Source organism: Crocodylus porosus, unplaced genomic scaffold (genome assembly GCF_001723895.1).
Source record: "Crocodylus porosus isolate Cpor-Errol unplaced genomic scaffold, CroPor_comp1, whole genome shotgun sequence".
In the NCBI taxonomy this organism is placed as follows: domain Eukaryota; kingdom Metazoa; phylum Chordata; order Crocodylia; family Crocodylidae; genus Crocodylus; species Crocodylus porosus.
The window spans coordinates 12,655,075-12,664,205 of record NW_017728925.1 but is presented as its reverse complement, the minus strand read 5'-3'; the positions used below and the strand labels follow the sequence as shown (position 1 = coordinate 12,664,205).

Genomic DNA, 9,131 nt, shown 5'->3' with positions numbered 1-9,131 from the left:
TGGGAGAGTCCCTGTTCCCCTGAGCACTACTGGGAGTTACAAGGAATAATGGCCATAAGCTGACTGAGAGTAGGTTCAGGCTAGATATCTGGAGGCACTACTTCGCAGTCAAGGCAGAACCAACTTCCTAGGGAGGTGGTGCTTGCCCCTGCCCTGGGGGGTCTTCAAAAGGAGGCTAGATGAATACCTAGCCGGGGTTGTTTGACCCCAGTGTTCTTTCCTGCCCATGGCAGGGGGTCGAACTTGATGACCTGCTTGGGTTCCTTCTGACCCTACCGACCCTACCAACTATGAAACTATGAATTTCTGTTCTGTTACAGGTTTAAACCAGCTTCTGATCACTTAAACTAGCTTATACATAACTTCTGTCCCTAGCCATGAAGACTAACTAAAAAGGTTAATTTTGAACACTTATTTGCTGTTGAATAATCTTTCATTTCTAATATGTGATCATCTACTCATATCTTTACACCCCATCTGACCATTTGTACAACAAATGCTTGTGCTCATTTATTGCACTTTGCGAGGTTTTTCATGTAATATGCAATGAGGCTTGGGGTCTCCTTTCCACATTACTGAGCTGATTATGTTCTCTTGACAAATTCTTAAAAGTTAGCCTATCCTGAAAAGGAGGCAGGTAGGAAAACATAACCGTTACACAGTAGAGCCAATACAGGAGGAACCTGGATTCTGCTCCAGCTCTTGTAGGACCAACTGGGTTATGCATGTACATTCCAGCTGCAATATCTTTATTGCTAGCAAAGCATGAATATGAAAGGGAATAGCTCAATTTCCAGCTTCAACTTCCGGCCATTGGCTCTTGTTGCACCTTTGCCTTTATCAAATTCCTGTTCACCACATGTAATTATCTCCTTGAAGGGCTAAGCAGATTGAGCTCTTTGAATCTCTCACAATAAGGCATATTTTCGATTTTTTGACTCAGTCTCATGGCTCTTCTTTGAAGTCTCCAATTTTTCAATGTCCTTCTTGAAATGTAGAAACAAGAACTGGACATGCTGGTTGCACCACTGCCCGGTGAAGAGCTAACTCGGAGCAAAAAGATTACATTAATGTTCTTTTGTTAGTACATCCCATTGACCCGGCTGGCCACAGCACTGTATTGGGAGCTCATAAGTCAGTTGATTGTCCACCATCACCTCAAGTCCTTCAGAGTTGCTGCTTCCCAGGATACACTCCCCCATTCTGCATGTGTAATTTAGTCTTCGCTCTTACGTGTTGAAACTTATATTTGGCCGTATTCAAATGCATTTTCCCTGCTTGCATACAATCTACCGAGTGATCCAATCACACTGCATCAGTGACATATCCTCTTTACTGATTATTTACCGGTCATCAGGCCTGATATCATCTGCGTGCTTTCTCAGTAATAATTTTGTCTTTCAGTCACTGATTTTAAAAAAAAATGTTACAGAGCACAGTATATATACTGATGCACATGAATAAGTAGCTATAAACCAACCGTTAATGTAGAGTTTGAGTTCCACATTTTTGCATATGTTGCTCATAAAAGGAGACTTCATACACGTGAATAATCTCACTGAGTGCAGAGGCCCAGTTTATGTATGAGTCCTTGGTGCCTGGGAGGAAATAGATAGATAGTTTCACTAAAAACTACTGACCTAAACTTATGCAAAATCTGGGAGGTTTGATTAAGTTTCTAATCCAGCCAAAGTTGAAACGTATGGAACTGAACAACAGGGTGAGGAAGATGTTTGCATTAAACTCCTGTGAACCAAACTGCTGGGTTTTACCAAGATTAACTGCAGGTGAATATGTGCATTGCACAGAAATCCAGGTCTGCTTAGTTCAAGTAATGCAAATCTTTCTATTTTTTTCCCTTCTCCTCCCAATTTCCTTATCCCGTTGTGGCTAGAGGCATCAGCTGTGGAGGAAAGTTACAGAAGCGAAGCTAACAAGGAGGGGTTCTGGGACATGCTTAATAGTATTAAAAGGTTAGGGCATTGTGTTTCCATTAAAGAGAATATTAATTGAATTCTTGACATCTTAGCTGAACTGTGACATATTCATGGGATAAATATTGCATTTAATAGAGAACCATGACCTAAGAGCCTCTAAATACCATCAAGCATCAGTACCAATTCTTCAAGCTATATTGTAGACTCAGTCCTTGGGGTAAGGATGCATGGCAAATAGCCCGCATGAAGCCATGGGAGCAGTACACTAAAACAGGTCTCCAAATGCTTTTATTCCCTTTTCAGTTCAAATTCATAACCTGTTGCCCTCTCTGCCCCAGTACACGTGCATCCATTTTTTGTTGCCAGCACTTATTCCATATAGAAATACACCCTTCAAAGGCCATGTGTTAAGATTTAAAACCCATCAGCTACTGCATGAGAAAGATTTAAAGAAAAATCCTCTCAATCTTCCCCCCCAACCCCAAAAGGAGATTAAAACATTAAAAAGACCAATTACAAAAAGGAATCGCATGGCAACATTTTCATTAACCCTCCCTGGTTCTTCTTTCTGTCTCATTAGCTATCACAGAGAGAGGAAGGATCATTTTAATTAGCAGTATTGTAAAGCTTTATTTAAGGCAGCCGTCCCTCCTGCTGCTCTCTGGATTACCCTGTCGGCTTATAAATACAATACCAAATCATTACAGCCAAAAACAACATCACTGAAGGGTTTGCAAGAAAGAGGATCCACTATGGTCAATGTTTAGGACTCTTTAACAATGTCCTTTCTCCCTATTCAGGCATAATTCAAGCGTAATATTGGGCTTTATAAAACAACTCAATATCCTCTTACAGCAAAGCTCTTTCTAGTTTGAGACTGCCATGTGTTCACTTTCTTCCCTTTTGTTTTCAAGCCAACAAAAGCACAAAGCCTCAGCTGATAGGATAGACATGCTAGATAGGATCACAGGTTTTCCAAATTTCCAATTTAGAATTACTTGTTAAATTCTTCAATCAAAAGTACTGTCACCCACTAGTAGCTCTGCAGGGAGGGGGAAATGGTGCAGGCTTGTATGGTGTGGTATGGCTTTATAAATAGGCTCTTCAGTGCTGGTGGTGGTAAACTGTTGGGGGGGGCACGTGAGGGAAATATTTCCATGGATCTTTTGAAACGGGCAATTCCACTTCTCTTATCACTGCTTGGTGGATCTCACTTTTTCAGAGAAGAAACCTCAGGGAGTAGAGCTCACCATGAAATTGGAAGGTACTGTTTCCCAAATGCTGAAATTCAGTCTCAGAGCAAGTGCCAGCATAGAAGTCAGATTCTGCTCTTGGCTACTCTCAGATGCTGAAAGCAGGGCGTTGCATAGATGTCAATGAAAGCAGCGGTGGCCCAAAGACCACTGCTGTTAAGCAAGAGATGAGTCTGAGTCGCTACGTCTGATCCAGCATCGGATCCAAACCCAAACTTCCGCGTGCTCTGAGCAAGTCCTGGTTTAGTGTGTTAAGTGGGTGGATCTGAGCAGAGATATCTGGATCCACATCTACATTTCCCCATTTTTGCTGATTTGGGTCTGTGCCAGCTTAATTATTATTATTTTTTTTTTTCCTAACAAACCCAAGGTCCTCTCTGTCCGGACAGGCTACACTGGCTTGCCTCTTGCATCAATACCCTGTATATTACAAACCACAAATATACAAAATGGGAGCTGCATACAGGCACCATCCCTATCATGGAAACTCTGTTGGACTATTAAGAGCCATGACTCAAACCTATGCCTGACTTTTCTTAACCTAAATATGGATTATTTGATATACCTGTTAATGTAAACATTGCATTTAATTTGTGCCTCGCTGGATGAGGAAACCTATTATTCACTTATAGATACTTGAGTATCCACCATAGAGTTTTAAGCACCAATATCTATCACTTACGGAACGGCTTAGTTTTGTCTGTCAGGCCCATCACTTCAGGCAACTGAGGTGTGTTGAAAACTGTAAACATCCTCTTTGTGTCTTGGGGGAAAGTTTTGCAAGGATATCTGCCAGACCTTGAAGGGGTTCTCTGTCTGACGCAACAAAACAAGACATAGGACTCCAAAAGCTTAATGTTGAAGACCAGAAAACACAAGGTTCAATTCTGTTCCCATTATAGCCGGTACCCAAACTCCTTTTGACTTCAGAAAAAGCATGAATGGATCAATAGTTTGAATGGTGAGTGAGCTGAAAGCAAGCAAGCATGAAATACTCAACCCTTTAAAAGGGGATGATTCTAATTACTGTAACAATTAGAAAAACCAATATGGTTAAATCTTACTGAGCCAAATCTTGAGTGTCCATAAAACCAAATGAGTTTTTTTCTATCAAGCCTACTGATTGATTTGTCAAGTTCTCTGGATATATATGCTGCAAGTGTTATGCTCGTCTGAAACCCTTTTAATGTGAATAATTTCATGCCCCTCATCTCCATAAGAATAAATGAGGTTTCATTAGGTATCCATTATGATATCTGTCTATGCAATACTCTTAGAAAAACTGCTAAGCCAATTAAGCTGTGATGGTGAAAATTAAAGACCTTGTGGGGCATTAACACCAGACAGATGCTACTGAAATCACCACCACTAACCTGTAAGTTGCATTTGAGATTCCCATGATGCCTGCCTTTTGTCTCCAGCAAATCGTTGCTGTTGACACCGATTTCTGTATTCCAGGTGCTTTGACTGAAAAGGATTTTCCTTCCAGAAAGAAATGAACTGGGATAGGGAAGGGAAGCATGGCAGACCTGTGCGTCTGAGCTTTGGCATGCATTTGGACACAGCTCTAGAAAACCTACTTTAATGGCCTAGTGTGACTAGGTATGCCACAGGTATATAAGCAGTGGCTTCTTTCTGGTTTGATATCCCTTGCCACTGGATGCTTTTGAAATGTTTGAAACAATGATGGCCAGGTTAGGTAAAAGGAAGTACCTTCCTAAAAGGAAGGTAAATTTGTAAGTCCTGTGCATTTCTGGAGGATAATGGCAAGAGAAAATGCACCTGGACATTAATACAGAGCCTGCAAAGTATACTCTGCTTAATTAAGTAGGAAGCCAACTTAACTGAGACACTGCCTTAGAGAACAACTTGGGTACATCTGATATCTTTTATTAAACCAGCTCAAATAGTTGGAAAAATTCTTCTTAGCAAGTTTTCAGGTATAAGTACCAGGCCTGTACGAAGCTGTATTTGCTCTTCGGATTCAGCCGATTTGGGGGACAGTGATTCAATTCGGTGATCTGAATCACTGTCCCAATTCGATTCAGCCAAATCTGATTTGGAGATTCAGCCAAATCTCTGAATCAGCCAGGCCCATCCTCCGCCCCCTTCCAGCCTGGCAATGACTGCCCCAGCTCCCAGCACTTATTAAAAGAAAAAAAAAAGCCCCAGCTCACTGGGTGCTGCCGGGTGAGGGGTGATTCCTGCTGCCCCATGTTATGTAGGGGGCTCTGCCATGAGCCCCCTGACTCCCCCCTTGCTCCCCCAGCCTCCCCATGGGTGGTGGGCAGGGGTCGGGGGGCTGGCAGGGGTCTCCCCATGGTCCCCTCCCTTGCCCCTAGTACTTACCAGCTCTGAGGCAGCTGCTGCTCACTGCTGCAGCTGCCGGGGACTGCCTGAATCATCAAAGCTCTCCGAATCTTTTCTGAAGATTCGGAGAGCTTTGAATTGATTCAGACCTTTAAATTGGTCCCCAGATTCTATTTGGATTCGGTAGCCAAATCTCCGAATCTGGCCGAATCTCCTCTGAACAGAATTGCCACCCAAAGCTTTGCACAGCCCTAATAAGTACCTTTTGCCAGGCTGAGGAGGCATCTGCAGTTGGTGCATGCTCTTCCCCAATGGAATGAACAGGAAGAGCACACACCAACTGTAGAAGCTTCCTCAGCCTGGCAAAGGGTACTTACACCCAAAAGCTTGCTAAAAAGAATTTTCCCAACTATTTAAGTCTGTCTAATAAAAGATATCAGATTTACCCAAAGAACCTTGTCTGCATATGTCCTTAGACCAACATGGCTACAACCTATACCCCTGAATAAGTTATCTAACATAGAGATACTGCAAGTCCAAGGACTTCGCTTGGATGCACCCAACCAGCAATGCAGACTGCCCAGAAGAGATTCTGTCAAATGAGTTTTTTGTGTCCAGTTCTGCTTCTGCTTGTCAACAGGGGCAGAAGCAGGTCTTAGAAGTTGCATCTGCAAACCAGAACTAATTCCAAGGAACAGGATGGTTCAAGGGGTTACACGTAGGTTCCAGGATCGTACATCTCTGGGTTGTTGGCAAAAGCTGGGTTTGCACAAGTTATACCCAAAATGATGACCATCTCTCAATAGCCTGTGTGAATGAGTTTGGTCAGCCAAAAAGGGCAGAATGAGAGAGAACAATAATTAGATTACTTTCATATTTTCTGTCTTCTGAGACTCTACCCTTTTCCCCAGAAAATGTTTGGTTTCCCAATAAAAGTTTTAAAAAATATAAATATGAATGACTGACTATACATGTGGCAAGTTACAGGTGTTTAAGTAGTCTGAAAAAGGGGAAAGTTCTAACATAGCAACACATGACCAATGTGATACTACAAAATGAACAATATTTAGTAAGGCATGTACTTGTGTGTCAAGACGCTATAACTGTTTTGGGGGTTTTTTGTAAACGACTTGAAATTTCAACACACACAATGTTTTCCCTTAAAGTCTGGTCTTGATCTGTTTCCAGGGGACAAGTGTCCACATCAGACACCTCCCCACAACTTGTTTTAAGTTGCAAGCCCTGGAGAACTGAGTGGATCTCCCAATCTGAACTGCTATGACCTGCAGGCTGATTATCAAAATTAAGAAATATTTGCAGGAGCCATTGGGAAAGATTCTTGCAATGCTTCTGCCTCGAGTGTAGCATTGTAATTTCAAGGGCTGTCGATTCCTGATGTTTACAAGTGCTAAGTACACCTGAAAGGGGATGGTGATAATAATTAACCAAATTAATAATCTTAAACATTGAAGTTTGATTACAGAATTGCGTAGTTTATATTTATATATACACACAGTAATTTTCCTAAAGTATCTTTCAAAATATTTATAAGGCCTATTAACTTACTCACCTAAGGATCTGTGCTTTGGGCACTTTAGTACTACTGAGAATGCAGATGTTGTCATCTGATGCATTTTATATATTGCCATGATACTTGTTTGCTCATTTGTCTCCTTTTACAGTTACTTTCTTCTGATTTTTAAATGTCAAATTGTCAGTTGCCTTTTAAAGCATCAAATATGCAGCTGACTCCTTGAATCTGGGTGCTAGCAAGTTATAGTTAAGCAGCACAAACAGTAGAGCAAATAAAAACAGGGACCAGTATTCTCTGAAGTAGCAGATTTTTTTTTGCATAAATTATATAATTAGCCTGCTAAGCCATCATCCATTTTTTTCACACAAATGTTGTTTGCTTTATGATGACTATAACTAAAATGGATAATAACTCTACTGCATTTTTTAATTGTTATGTACCCAATATTTTTCTGACTCTGCTTTATATTTAGATTAATAACTATGTAATCACCTCATTAGTTTATTTAGATTATGTCATTTTAGGAAATTATTGTTTAGATCAGTCTTGTCCTTCCGTTCTATCCGCGCCTTCCCTGAATTAAATAATATCTGAGGGAAACCAATTAATTGCAACTAGACCGCTGTAATGGGGTCTGCTGTACAATGTGGCAACATCTAATGGAGTTTTAATTTCCCCATGGTGAGTCAATATTTGCTTAAAGAGAGAAGAATGTCAGTGCAAACCATTGCCCAAAGTGAGCTTGGTTAGAAAGACTCAACTAGCTGCTTTCAGGTGCACAGTGACTGGAAAGGGATCGGTGGGCCACTTATTTGAGCATGGGTGAAATGCATTAAGAGCCCTATCCTGGGAAATGTCTAGTATTCTGCCAAAGATCTAATTTTTTTTTTAATGGCTCTAGTGGAGCTCTCCACAGGAAGAGCTCTTTGTTTGCATGAATGTCACCCTGAAGGAAAATTCCTGAGCAAGAGGAAATCTTTGAGATGCACAGGGTTCGCGCTTTTGCTGGTGTGGAAGGTTTCCACGTGGCTCTTCTTCCCTGAAGTCCCATCTTGGGACATGAGCTAGCAGTGACATGACCAATGGAAAGCTTCCTTGACGGACAGGGGAAGGGATAACAGTGCTTGTCATTGCAACTGAACGTTGGCATAGGGTCGCTGGATCAATAATGACATGTCTCCGGTGGTCCTAAACCACTGTGTGCAAGTGATACAGTAGGGCTGCTATTCTTGTAACAGCCCAGCTACTTCAGTGGCTACAGCTCCAGACCTGGACCCTGGGTCAGACCCCCACTTCCCCGGAAATCAGTGCTTTTGTCCAGCTGCAGTGAACATCACTTAAGGCGTAATTATGAAGAAGGCCAAGGGAACGCTCCAGATCCCAGGGAAGGCAACAGAAGGATTGGCATTTACTTCAGTGGCAGCAAGAGCATCATGAAATGGGTGGAGGGGAGAGGGAGGCAGGGCGGGAGTAGTCAACCAGGAAGCGACTGTATTGACAATGCGAGGGTGAAAGACGCTTCTGAAAGAATCGGCTTACTCCATTGGAAAGTACTGGATATCTGGGAGATTCTGTTATTGTCAGTGAAATTAATGTAAAAGAGAAAACATTGGGTTTTTTTAGAAACTCACCAGCAAGGCACATAAGTCTGGCCGATTCTCAGTCTTGAAAATGGACAAGAAGTTTCTTTCCTTCCTGCTTTGTATCTAGCAGTACTCTGCTGGGAGGTATCTGCCAAAACGGCAAACCCCAGAGGGACAGAAGAGGTTCTGTTTGGAGGCTGCCATGCACCACCATCCACAGGTCTTGTGGCATTACGTATTGCCTTGTCTTGACTCTTGTGCTCATACGTAGTTCATGCAGAATCTGGTCCCTACCTCTTTATAAGCTGCTTAAAACCCCTGAACACTGGGACAAATCTGTATCTGACTGATAGAGGCTGTAAAAAAAAAAAATGGTTTCATAGATTCATAGATTCATAGATGCTAGGGTCGGAAGGAACCTCAATGGATCATCGAGTCCGACCCCCTGCATAAGCAGGAAAGAGTGCTGGGCCTACATTACCCCAGCTAGATACACATCCAACCTTCTCTTGAA

General features: G+C 42.1%; 1 long non-coding RNA gene across 1 annotated transcript in view; it reads right to left on the bottom strand.

Moving 5' to 3' along the window:
• The window catches only part of LOC109313963, a 39,915-nt gene extending 30,940 nt beyond the window's left edge, over positions 1 to 8,975 (bottom strand). The window contains exon 1 of the long non-coding RNA XR_002102188.1: positions 8,666 to 8,975. This is a non-coding gene — a long non-coding RNA (uncharacterized LOC109313963). The remainder of the gene's footprint in view (positions 1 to 8,665) is intronic.
• Positions 8,976 to 9,131: the final 156 nt, after the last annotated feature.